The 12,695-nt window shown below is 40.9% G+C and overlaps 1 long non-coding RNA gene across 1 annotated transcript in view; it reads left to right on the top strand.

Moving 5' to 3' along the window:
* Positions 1-12,412, top strand: part of LOC125527426 — a 35,817-nt gene extending 23,405 nt beyond the window's left edge. The window contains exons 3-5 of the long non-coding RNA XR_007292116.1: positions 10,662-10,734; positions 10,828-10,959; positions 12,120-12,412. This is a non-coding gene — a long non-coding RNA (uncharacterized LOC125527426). The remainder of the gene's footprint in view (positions 1-10,661; positions 10,735-10,827; positions 10,960-12,119) is intronic.
* Positions 12,413-12,695: the final 283 nt, after the last annotated feature.

The following is a 12,695-nucleotide window of genomic DNA, read 5'->3' as shown; positions in this document are numbered from 1 at the left end:
GGGAATAAAAGGACTTTCCCAAACTTTCATATTTTCTTTCTGATCTCCATGAATTCAAATGCTTTTCAAACACAAAACCCTAGAGAGAAGATGACATGACTTCTTCCATTTAAAATGAAAAGGGTGTTTGAAAAATATTTGAATACCATTGGGAAATATTTTCCAATTCAGAAACTTTATGCAACTCAATGATTTTCACGAGAGAAGATAAAATGACTTCTTCAAATTATATGAAATATGAGTTGGGAGTTTCAAAGAATTAAATTCAAAGTTCTTTTGAATTTATTTTCAATTTGGAATGTTATACATTAGATAGTCATGCATATCTTATTTTCTTGCATTTTGGTCGATCCTAGAAATTTCACGCAACTCAAGGACCTTCGGAGAGAGTTGGAGATTTCGTTATTTTCATATTTGAGAGTTTTCTCAAATTTGAAAAGAGGATCATTTGATTTATTTATTTTATCTTCAATAAATTTTCCGGTGTCAAAATATATAAGAGAGGGAATAATATGACTTTCCCAAAATATAGGAAAAATGAAGATTTAATAAATAGATCAAATTTCGTCTTCCGGTGTTTGTTTGTTTTTCTTTGGATAGGGAAAAATGCGCGTTTTCGAAAATTGCATTTTAGGTTCGGAGTAAAGTTCATTTTGTTCGGCTCATTTTTAGGAGTCGGGGAAAATTTACTTTAGAATTTTGGAGCTCGTTTAGATTTTCTTTTCTGTGTTTTTCTGCGCGCGGAAACTATTTTAAAAAAAAAAGAAAAAAAAACTTACCGCAGGCCAGCCGGGCCAAGGCCCAGCCAGCCGGCCGGCCGCCCCAGCCACCCGTGCGCTGCGCGCCAGGCGCAGGAGTGCAGGCCGCCGCCTCGCCTCTTGCTTCTTAGCCGAGTCCTTTTAGGACTCTAGGCTAGTTCTTTCCTTTGTTTCGTTTTTCTTTTCCTAATCCTAGTCTATTTCTTGTCCCCTACCCCAAGTCTCCTCACCCCTCCCCAATATAAATATCCCAATACCCCCCTCTAAACACATCAAATCAAAGCCGCAGCAAGCAGTAGCGCGCAGTCCCACCCCGCGCCCCTCACCGCGCCGCACCCTAGCCACGCCGCCGCCGCACCTTGCCCACGCCGCCGCCCTACGCCACGCCGCCGGAGCCCCTCGCCAGAGATCTCGCCGGAGGTTGCCCCGCGTCTCTTTTCCTCGGATCGTTTTCTTCTAATCGTTCTGATTCTTTTCTTTTTCTTCCGGTTTTTGTTCCGGTTTTCTTCCGAAACCCTAGATCGGTTTTCCGTTTTCCTTTTTCGGTTTCTTTTCCGAAAACCCTAGATCGGTTTTCGTTCTTCTTCCGGACTGTTCGTCTCAACGGACGTGATCACCGATTATTCCCGGTTAACGACGCCCGTTCGTTTAACCGTTCGTCTCTTTCTTTTCGTCGGATTTATTCCGCGATCGTGATCTCAGATCCGATCTTCGTTCTAGTCTTTCTTCTCGCTCGTTTATCGGAATCAGGTGATTCAAGGCGCCTGGAGTTTCGTTTCGAAACCGCCGTTCCATCTAATCAACTTGAACAAGTTTTTGCCCCGGTAAAATTTTACCTAGTTTCCACTTGCTAGAACCGAGTTGTTTTCTTCCGCCGTTTGTTTTCCGTTTCTTTGTTCGGTTCGTTCTTTCTTTGCAACCGGAGTTCTTAAGTTGAACTTCTGGTTCGTTCTCTTGTTCGAGTTTTACCTGTGCATTAGATGAGTACTTATTGTGTGGTTACTATTGCTTGCTTACGATAGATTGACCGGAGTGTGACGAGTAGATCTATCAAGAGTTTTGAGTGCGAATCATCTTCATCAACATTGCAGGCAAGTTCACACTTTGATCATACCTTTTCTACAACCCAGTTTTATTGCATTAGATCAATCCTCACACATTGTATGATTAGGATCTAATTAAATTGTGGGATGGGAAGTAGATGAGGTAGTACCTATTACCTGTTTATTATCAAACCTTTGGGAGTTACTTCTACATTTGCTTATTATGCCATGCTATGCTAGTAGACGTGGATTGGGTGAGTGAAATCCATGACAGATGTGAGATTGATAATTAATGGTTTATTTAAGGTGGCAACTTAAACACACATCTGGGTGGATTGAGGCACCTGATGTTTATCAGGACTTGCCTGTTTTATTTCGGACCGCCACCCACGCTCAAAGGGATCATAAGATCATTCATGCTAGAAACTTCCGCGTGCAGCCACATGCTACTATGGGCTCTGGCATAGTTGACTAAGTTGTGCGAACTCTTACGGGGTGGACTAGCAGATGTAGGGGTTGTAGGTGGTACGGTCTACCCCACATGTAAGGTGCTAGCGCTTCTGAAAGACTAGTCTCGATCATCCGTCTTCTCAAACACCATGTAGTGCGAGAAAACAAACGGAGGCGATCGAGTCATGTGGGGAAAAGTGCGCAAACCTCTGCAGAGTGTACAAACTAATCATGATTAGCCGTGTCCCCGGTTATGGACAACTTGAGTATCTAGTACTTGAATATCATGTGAATCTCAACATGTTACTTCTAATTAATGTTGTTGGGTTTTAATCATTTTTAATTGGGATTGAGAATGCTGTCAACCATTCTCGATGTTTCACAACCACCATGATAGTTAAATAAATTTATTCCTTTGCAGTAGGGTAAAATTGGCTTTACGCAAAAACCTTATAACCATAGAGCTTTTCCACCAGCCATATATGCATATAGTGATAGCCATTGTTCATCATTTTCTCTATGGTGTGAATTTGCCAGTACATTCAATGTACTGACCCGTTTCGGGCTGCAACGTCTCATGGTGCAGGTTTCTTACGTCGAGTAAGTGATACGTTAGGGTTACGATTTCTACACTCAACTTTGCCGTTGGTGTTGATGGGAAACCACAACCTTGTTGCTTCCGCTATATGGATTGAGGTAATAGTATTTACGTTACTTTATACATGTGATTTACCTCTGTTATAAATCCTTCGAGTACTGTGTGTGTCAGCATACTGATCCAGGGATGACACATAAGCACAGAGACTTGATCCATTCGGGTCGGGTCGCTACAAGATGGTATCAGAGCACATGTTGACTGTAGGACGTGAACCTAGAAACTGGCAAGCCCATAGCAAAGACTTTTCTCTACAACTTTCCCTTTCAAAAAGATCTTTTACCTCTCTTCTCTTCTGAGCTTATTCAAAAATTCTTTTTAGTGAGACCATATCCCTTTTCCCCTTTTGACCACACAAAGATTCGACTGATGAGACCACTCCAAGAAGTACGAGATATCGGACAACTAAGGCCACTTCGGAATGAAGAGTATTTTCCGTGCATCTGAATACTGGAAACTACAACGGTTAAAGGCCGAAGACAAGTAGAAATTGGAAGGCTCTGAAGAATTCCCAGATTTGTATGACCTAGGAAGGCTACCCTTATGGAACCTGGCAGACTATGGAAGTTGTCAATACCCGAGATCAAGGTGTATTGGAGAAAGACCAAAACATGGAGAGTTGAGAACTCAAAGTTTTGTCAAGAAAACCCTAAGGCGGGAGATATCAACTATGGAGAGATAGCTCATGGAAATGACAACCACGGCTATCCATGAGGTTATCGCCCGCATATGCTATTGTCACCGTGCTGAGTTAAGCATGCATATGCATGGAAGGATTAAATGGTAGAAGGCTGATGGAGCACCTATCCGCAAGATGAAGTTTTAGCCCTAGCCGGTGTATCACCAGGATCTGGAGTAGTACATCAAGAAGTTTAAAATGGAGCTCCAGGAAGTCGTATTAGACAAGGAAGTATTTCATGAGGAACTCAGGATCCTAAAGATGAGAGTAGCCAAGCTGGAGGAGCTACAACCTCGAGATACCGGAGAATTGTCAAGAACCAAAGGACAGTATGACCATGGTTCATGTGAAGGATGTTGAAACCCAGAAGTTTGAAATGCAACTCCAGAATATTACAGGATGTCACGAGAGATTTCACGTCAACAGAGATGATCTGGCAAAAGAACTTGAGAAGGACAAGCATGATTGGAAGAAGCCATTGGAGGCTTGAACAAGACTTGAAGAGTTTGGCGACGTTGACCTTAGAAGACCAAACCCCTGTTATATACCTACGTTAGATGCGACGTTTGTGAGCTGTCATTTGTTTGATGTTTTTCGATAGCCACAACAAAAATCTGTCTTTTCAAAACTTTTGTTTGTATTGTGTGCATCCCTCTCTCTTGATCTCTCCTATCTCACCCCAAACCCACATGGACCCATAGAGGATGAATGGAAATGAGCTTGTATTTTCTGGACCGATGAGTCAATTGGAGACAGACCGATGGATTCAGAACATGGAGGATCATATGGAGAACAACCCTATAGTCGGAAAGGATATGGCCCAGCATGCTCTTCAATGCTTTGAAAGAGGTGGTGCTACTTGGTGGAGGATGTACCAAACCATAAATGGATGGCAAGGAGTAACCACTTGGAAAGAATTTAAGTTGACTTTGCTAAAGTCTCGGTTTGTGTCCCAGAAGTTGAAACCTTATGGAAAGGATATGAAGAAACATGGTGCATGCAAGATTTGTGGAGAAATCGGACACACCCATAAAGAACACAAGGATGAATGCCCTAATTGTGAAGGAAGTCACCCAGTTGAAGAATGCCCAAATAGGCAGATTACTTGTTTCTTGTGTGAAGGGATTACCCACTATCCTACTCAGTGTCACATTTACCCCATGGTACGATGAACCATCCAGCAGAAGAAAGAAGTAACGAAAGGAGCCCTCATGGAAATTTTAGAAGAAACTGTGATGAAGGAAGATGTGGAGGACACACCCAAAGAAGAACCAATTAAACCCTACACCAAGTCTTGCTATTCATGTGGAGAAGAAGGACACATCTCCCAAAATTGTTTGAATGGGGATCTAGTAGAATTCTCGACAGAGGAAGTAGAATATGACCCACAGGAAATAGAAGCCCTGATTGGAATGGAAAAGTCCAGGAAGAGAAACCGATTGGATTCCAGGAAGGACCTGAGTCATATCACCTATTACAGGTGCAAGGAGTCAGGGCACTACCTCAACAGTTGCCCAAAAAGGAAACCTCGATACTTGTCAGAAGTTATATGTTTTAGTTGTAATGGAGCTGGGCACTTTGCCAGAGAATGCCCCAAGGAGAAGGAAACTTGTGCTAGATAGTTGAGTTTGCAACAAAAGTAATGGAGTAGTAGAAGTAAGAACATTTTCTTTTATATTGAGGTGGTGAGTTGAGACTTGTAATGGAAAAGCAAAAGATTGAAATCATTGGAGAATCAATAAAGCTAGCAGTGTTGGTACTGATTTGGATTTTATGAGTTACTCTATGAGGAAAGATGTTGACCATTTTTGAGGATATGAGAAATATGGTCTATAAAATATTGGAGCATTTTAAGGGTGGTAGTACCCTGTAAGAACCGTTGACCCCTGGAAAAGATAAGCATACTCCACTGAGTGGATTTCGGACAAAATGAATACGAGTTTTGTCTCGATATGTATGATACCCCAAGAGTATGTGGGATGAAGTTGGAGACCGTCAGTTGTTTGGACCAAATGTGATCAAGGAGTCAGAAGAGAATGTTAAGTTGATTCGAGATAGACTGGAGGTAGCTCAGTCCAGGCAGAAGAGTTATGCAGACAAAAAAAACTCAAGGAGGTAGTCTATGAAATTGGAGACAGAGCATGTCTTCATGTGTTCCCTCTGCGAGGAGTTAAACGAATTGGAGTTAAGGTAAAGTTAGCCCCGAGATTTGTAGGACCATACCGAGTTTTGGAGCGTATGAGAGAAGTGGCCTACAAGTTTGAGTTACCCGAAGGACTGTCAGGAGTTCAAGATGTGTTTCACGTTTCCCAGTTGAAGAAGTGCCATGCAGAGATGGCCAATATTTCCGTGTAAGGACGCTTGACCCTGGAGAGGATAATGATGTTCCACGAAGTGGAATATGGACTTCATAAGTATAAGTTTTTTTTACCTCGGTATGAGGGATATCCCACGAGGATGAAGAGATGAAGTACTATTGGATATAAAGGAGGTATGATGTTGGAAATATGGATCAATGGAAAATTCCATGATGAGTCTGAGTAATCATGTCCTAGTTTGGTGCCAATAGACGGAAGGAAGACAGTACTATTGGATGGATTTAAGAATACTAGGAAGTTGGAAGTTGGAATAGTGATCGGTTGCCCGATGATAAGTTCAAGGACTACAAGTGATGAGATGGGCCATAACCCACAGGCCCCAAGACCTTCCAAGAAGCAAGCACATTCTTGCTGAAGGAAAAAAACCTGGAAGAGGATATGCCCTTTGTCAATAGACGATCTTATAGGAATAACGCAAAACCTGAGAGTTGTGAAGGAACGATAGATGTTTGTTTGGCTTGCAGAATCTATGGATATATCCGAACTTGTTTCGTCGACAAGAGAAATTCTGCAATGCTTGTGAGGATGACCGAGTGTTAGAATGCGAGATTCGCTAAACCGTATACAAGGTAATGATTTGGGTGCGGGATGGATTGATCACCATACCGACTTACTCTTATTATTCGCCTTGCTATATGGAATGGTAAATCTGAGTGACTTGCCTATAGTAGAGAGACAACGATATTAAACCTTGTTAAACCTTAGAATGGTATAAGTATTTTTTTCCCTTGTACACGGCAGCTTTTGCCAACCGTAGGTTATACGGTGAGGATCAACCCAGACCCATTTCCTGCAGGAGAAACCATAAATGTTTGACCACCATGAGATATCGACAGTTGTTTAGTTTTGGCGCCAGACCCGTCAGCTAAGAAGACCCAGTCTTAGAATAACCTTACTAAGAGGAAATGACAGAAGAATTGAGTAAAAGGTTATGCCACTACCGGAAGAGCTTAGAGAAGGAATTTTCTCGAGGATCTGAGAAGACCGACACTGTCAAGAATAAGGATGGAGTATATGAGTTTTGATAGAATCGTAACCAAGCTTCTAAGGGTGGTAGCACCCCCAGACACCGTGTGATGATCGATGGATTGGAAGAGACCCCCAAACCCTAACCTTTTCTTGCTAGCCTCTCCGAATCTCGAGGACTAGATTCATTTTAAGGGTGGTAGGTTTGTAACATCCCAAAATTCTAAATTTTGGAATGTTATAATAAATAGATAGATTTGACTGATTGTTTGATTAATTGACTGAAAGTGAGTGAATTCGAAACTTTTTGAAGGTTAAATGAGAGGGAATAAAAGGACTTTCCCAAACTTTCATATTTGCTTTCTGATCTCCATGAATTCAAATGCTTTTCAAACACAAAACCCTAGAGAGAAGATGACATGACTTCTTCCATTTAAAATGAAAAGGGTGTTTGAAAAATATTTGAATACCATTGGGAAATATTTTCCAATTCAAAAACTTTATGCAACTCAATAATTTTCACGAGAGAAGATAAAATGACTTCTTCAAATTATATGAAATATGAGTTGGGAGTTTCAAAGAATTAAATTCAAAGTTATTTTGAATTTATTTTCAATTTGGAATGTTATACATTAGATAGTCATGCATATATTATTTTCTTGCATTTTGGTCGATCCTAGAAATTTCACGCAACTCAAGGACCTTCGGAGAGAGTTGGAGATTTCGTTATTTTCATATTTGAGAGTTTTCTCGAATTTGAAAAGAGGATCATTTGATTTATTTATTTTATCTTCAATAAATTTTCCGGTGTCAAAATATATAAGAGAGGGAATAATATGACTTTCCCAAAATATAGGAAAAATGAAGATTTAATAAATAGACCAAATTTCGTCTTCCGGTGTTTGTTTGTTTTTCTTTGGATAGGGAAAAATGCGCGTTTTCAAAAATTGCATTTTAGGTTCGGAGTAAAGTTCATTTTGTTCGGCTCATTTTTAGGAGTCGGGGAAAATTTACTTTAGAATTTTGGAGCTCGTTTAGATTTTCTTTTCTATGTTTTTCTGCGCGCGGAAACTATTTAAAAAAAAGAAAAAAAAACTTACCGCAGGCCAGCCGGGCCAAGGCCCAGCCAGCCGGCCGGCCGCCCCAGCCTCCTGTGCGCTGTGCGCCAGGCGCAGGAGCGCAGGCCGCCGCCTCACCTCTTGCTTCTTAGCCGAGTCCTTTTAGGACTCTAGGCTAGTTCTTTCCTTTGTTTCGTTTTTCTTTTCCTAATCCTAGTCTATTTCTTGTCCCCTACCCCAAGTCTCCTCACCCCTCCCCAATATAAATACCCCAATACCCCCCTCTAAACACATCAAATCAAAGCCGCAGCAAGCAGCAGCGCGCAGCCCCACCCCGCGCCCCTCACCGCGCCGCACCCTAGCCATGCCGCCGCCGCACCTTGCCCATGCCGCCGCCCTACGCCACGCCGCCGGAGCCCCTCGCCGGAGATCTCGTCGGAGGTTGCCCCGTGTCTCTTTTCCTCGGATCGTTTTCTTCTAATCGTTCCGATTCTTTTCTTTTTCTTCCGGTTTTTGTTCCGGTTTTCTTCCGAAACCCTAGATCGGTTTTCCGTTTTCCTTTTTCGGTTTCTTTTCCGAAAACCCTAGATCGGTTTTCGTTCTTCTTTCGGACCGTTCGTCTCAACGGACGTGATCACCGATTATTCCCGGTTAACGACGCCCGTTCATTTAACCGTTCGTCTCTTTCTTTTCGTCGGATTTATTCCGCGATCGTGATCTCAGATCCGATCTTCGTTCTAGTCTTTCTTCTCGCTCGTTTATCGGAATCAGGTGATTCAAGTGCTTGGAGTTTCGTTTCGAAACCGCCGTTCCATCTAATCAACTTGAACAAGTTTTTTCCCCGGTAAAATTTTACCTAGTTTCCACTTGCTAGAACCGAGTTGTTTTCTTCCGCCGTTTGTTTTCCGTTTTCTTTGTTCGGTTCGTTCTTTCTTTGCAACCGGAGTTCTTAAGTTGAACTATCTGGTTCGTTCTCTTGTTCGAGTTTTACCTGTGCATTAGATGAGTACTTATTGTGTGGTTACTATTGTTTGATTACGATAGATTGACCGGAGTGTGACGAGTAGATCTATCAAGAGTTTTGAGTGCGAATCATCTTCATCAACATTGCAGGCAAGTTCACACTTTGATCATACCTTTTTCTACAACCCAGTTTTATTGCATTAGATCAATCCTCACACATTGTATGATTAGGATCTAATTAAATTGTGGGATGGGAAGTAGATGAGGTAGTACCTATTACCTGTTTATTATCAAACCTTTGGGAGTTACTTCTACATTTGCTTATTATGCCATGCTATGCTAGTAGACGTGGATTGGGTGAGTGAAATCCATGACAGATGTGAGATTGATAATTAATGGTTTATTTAAGGTGGCAACTTAAACACACATCTGGGTGGATTGAGGCACCTGATGTTTATCAGGACTTGCCTGTTTTATTTCGGACCGCCACCCACGCTCAAAGGGATCATAAGATCATTCATGCTAGAAACTTCCGCGTGCAGCCACATGCTACTATGGGCTCTGGCATAGTTGACTAAGTTGTGCGAACTCTTACGGGGTGGACTAGCAGATGTAGGGGTTGTAGGTGGTACGGTCTACCCCACATGTAAGGTGCTAGCGCTTCTGAAAGACTATGTCTCGATCATCCGTCTTCTCAAACACCATGTAGTGCGAGAAAACAAACGGAGGCGATCGAGTCATGTGGGGAAAAGTGCGCAAACCTCTGCAGAGTGTACAAACTAATCATGATTAGCCGTGTCCCCGGTTATGGACAACTTGAGTATCTAGTACTTGAATATCATGTGAATCTCAACATGTTACTTCTAATTAATGTTGTTGGGTTTTAATCATTTTTAATTGGGATTGAGAATGCTGTCAACCATTCTCGATGTTTCACAACCACCATGATAGTTAAATAAATTTATTCCTTTGCAGTAGGGAAAAATTGGCTTTACACAAAAACCTTATAACCATAGAGCTTTTCCACCAGCCATATATGCATATAGTGATAGCCATTGTTCATCATTTTCTCTATGCTGTGAATTTGCCAGTACATTCAATGTACTGACCTGTTTCGGGCTGCAACGTCTCATGTTGCAGGTTTCTTACGTCGAGTAAGTGATACGTTAGGGTTATGATTTCTACACTCAACTTTGCCGTTGGTGTTGATGGGAAACCACAACCTTGTTGCTTCCGCTATATGGATTGAGGTAATAGTATTTACGTTACTTTATACATGTGATTTACCTCTGTTATAAATCCTTCGAGTACTGTGTGTGTTAGCATACTGATCCAGGGATGACACATAAGCACAGAGACTTGATCCATTCGGGTCGGGTCGCTACAGTGGTTGATCTTACATGTATTTTTTTCTTTTACTGGACGCAAGAAGAAGCAGTGTTAGTAGAGAAGAGGTGGTGTTAGTCAGGTTATTTGTGATCTATGAGAAGCCTCTCTTCTACTACTAAGCTTATTAACTCCACCCAACCAAATGTTCAAGTCATGTTTCATTTTAATTTGAAAACTGCTTATGGGATTGGGACCTGGGAGATGATCATGTTGCAGATCATCTCAAATCTTGATAGTTAGAAATCAATATTAAAACCATGCATGCAATATTTTTTTCAAAGCGTTCTATTGTAAATCTTCACCAAGTTGCAATTTTTTGCAGATACAAACCAGATGTAAACAAAGAGGATATGGATTCAGTACGGCCACGAGTGAAGGAATGTTGTTCCAATTTGGTACTTTAGTTTATCATTTTCATTTAGTCTGTATTAGCTTAAGAAACAACATTTGTGGGACAACTAATGTTTGAACATGGATTTTTTTTCCAGGATCTGGGAGAATGTTTTCTCACTGTGGTTCAGGTTAAACTGTTGTTCTACTATTCCTACTCAGCCTCCTAATGTTCTATGTCTTGATGTGCCTTCTTCCAGCTTCTCTATTGGTTTTCTCTTCACACTGATGTAAGTAAATGTTCCTCCCTTCCTCCAAATCTTCCCCGGCCATGGTCGTTTGCATCTGGTCATAGTTGTTTGCATGTTTCACTTTCGTTGGTGCTTCATGCGTCGGCCTCAGTGCTCTAAGCAGACCAACATTTCTCATTTTGGCGATTGTATTATTGGGGCTTTGCTACATGTGTAGGTTTGAATTGATGGCTAGAAATACAGAGTGCCATTTTGTCTTATGGAGTGATAATTAAGAAGACATACATAGCTGCAAAGGGATTGCTCAAACGAAACAAGTTGATAATTTTGTATCTTTGACACTCATGGAAAAGGTGCATGCCAATCCTAATTATAACCGTATCACATATATGTGGAACTGCATTAGACGAATGGTGTTATCAGGATGATAGATTTCAGTCACAGAACTGAACTATTCCTTTTCTTGGTGTATATGTGTCATATACAGAACTCAGAAGAAAAAAATATGGACACTACAATTCATATATTTACTATTTACAGTCGAGATATCCAATCATGTTAGGATATGATATGGTCTTCTTCCAAGGGCTCTAAGTATTATGAATGTGCATATCCTGATACATGTAATTATAAGGTGGTTACAAGCTAGCTGGATATGTGTGGCAAAATGCTTGCATTTCAGTTTATGTAGGAAGAGGAGCATCAATACCTACTTCCCTGCCATGTATATGTAACATCTTTGTTCCAAGCAATTAGTATATGGTATTAGAGATTCTTATATTCATATATTTGTTTGAAACTTGGTGGATTCCTACCATCTCTATATAATTACAACAAACCAATAGGTCAGAGTGATGTGTCTCTTAGTGCCATCGATTGGGTATAGATGAAGCCTCTCATCCCACAGGCTCATTGTTTCTACCTCAAACCAATCATGCCTCCTTTTAAATTATTGATACATGTGTTGCTTCATTCATTTATTTTGAGATCACATATTAAACTGGTTTGAGGTAATTTGTTTTTCTGTTTTTTTTAGATCACATATTAAATTGATAACACCATCCCTTGGCCTCCTTGGTCGTATCAATAATTGTACCTGAACGGTAACAAATCTCAGGCGACTATTGTACCTGAACAGGTGTGGAACCAAATAGTGGTACCATGTTCTGAGATTTGTTTTTTTGTGTTGATATCCGCAGGAAAATTCCTAGGGATTTGATTGATGGAGGCATCGCTATTTGGCGCTGGATTATCCATTTTTGCAGCACCAGCAATGTTGTTTTTGTTTGGAATGGCCAGTTCTCAATTTCTAAATCAGCTATACTATACTTCTTGTCAGGTTACATTATCTTGCTTCGTTTCAGTCTATATGTAGCACAAAAATACTCGGTGACATGGTTGGTTTGTATGTTACACTAATGAACACCACCATAAGGAAAAGGGAATTGCACTTCTTTGTTTATATTTGGTCTGTTCCTATTCGGTGACATACTGTTCTGGTTGGTTAGCTTCACACTCTAAATCTAGGATTTTAATTCTCTGAGTGTAAGTAATGTATTGTTATACCAGATGAAATATATGCAGGCACTGCTAACATGATTTTGCCTATAGGCGGAAGTATATTTTTGAAATCCATCTGTTCAATTCATAGGACCATTCTTTACTAGAAGTCTAGAACTATGTGATTTGGTAATTGTGTCAAAGCTCGCCTGGTTGTGTCGTATTGCATTGTGAATGCTATGTTGTTGGGGAATCAGCGAGCTTGGTTATATTTC

The sequence above is a fragment of the Triticum urartu genome, chromosome 1 (genome assembly GCF_003073215.2).
Source record: "Triticum urartu cultivar G1812 chromosome 1, Tu2.1, whole genome shotgun sequence".
NCBI classification, from domain to species: Eukaryota; Viridiplantae; Streptophyta; class Magnoliopsida; order Poales; family Poaceae; genus Triticum; species Triticum urartu.
This window is presented reverse-complemented; position numbering and strand designations above follow the sequence as displayed.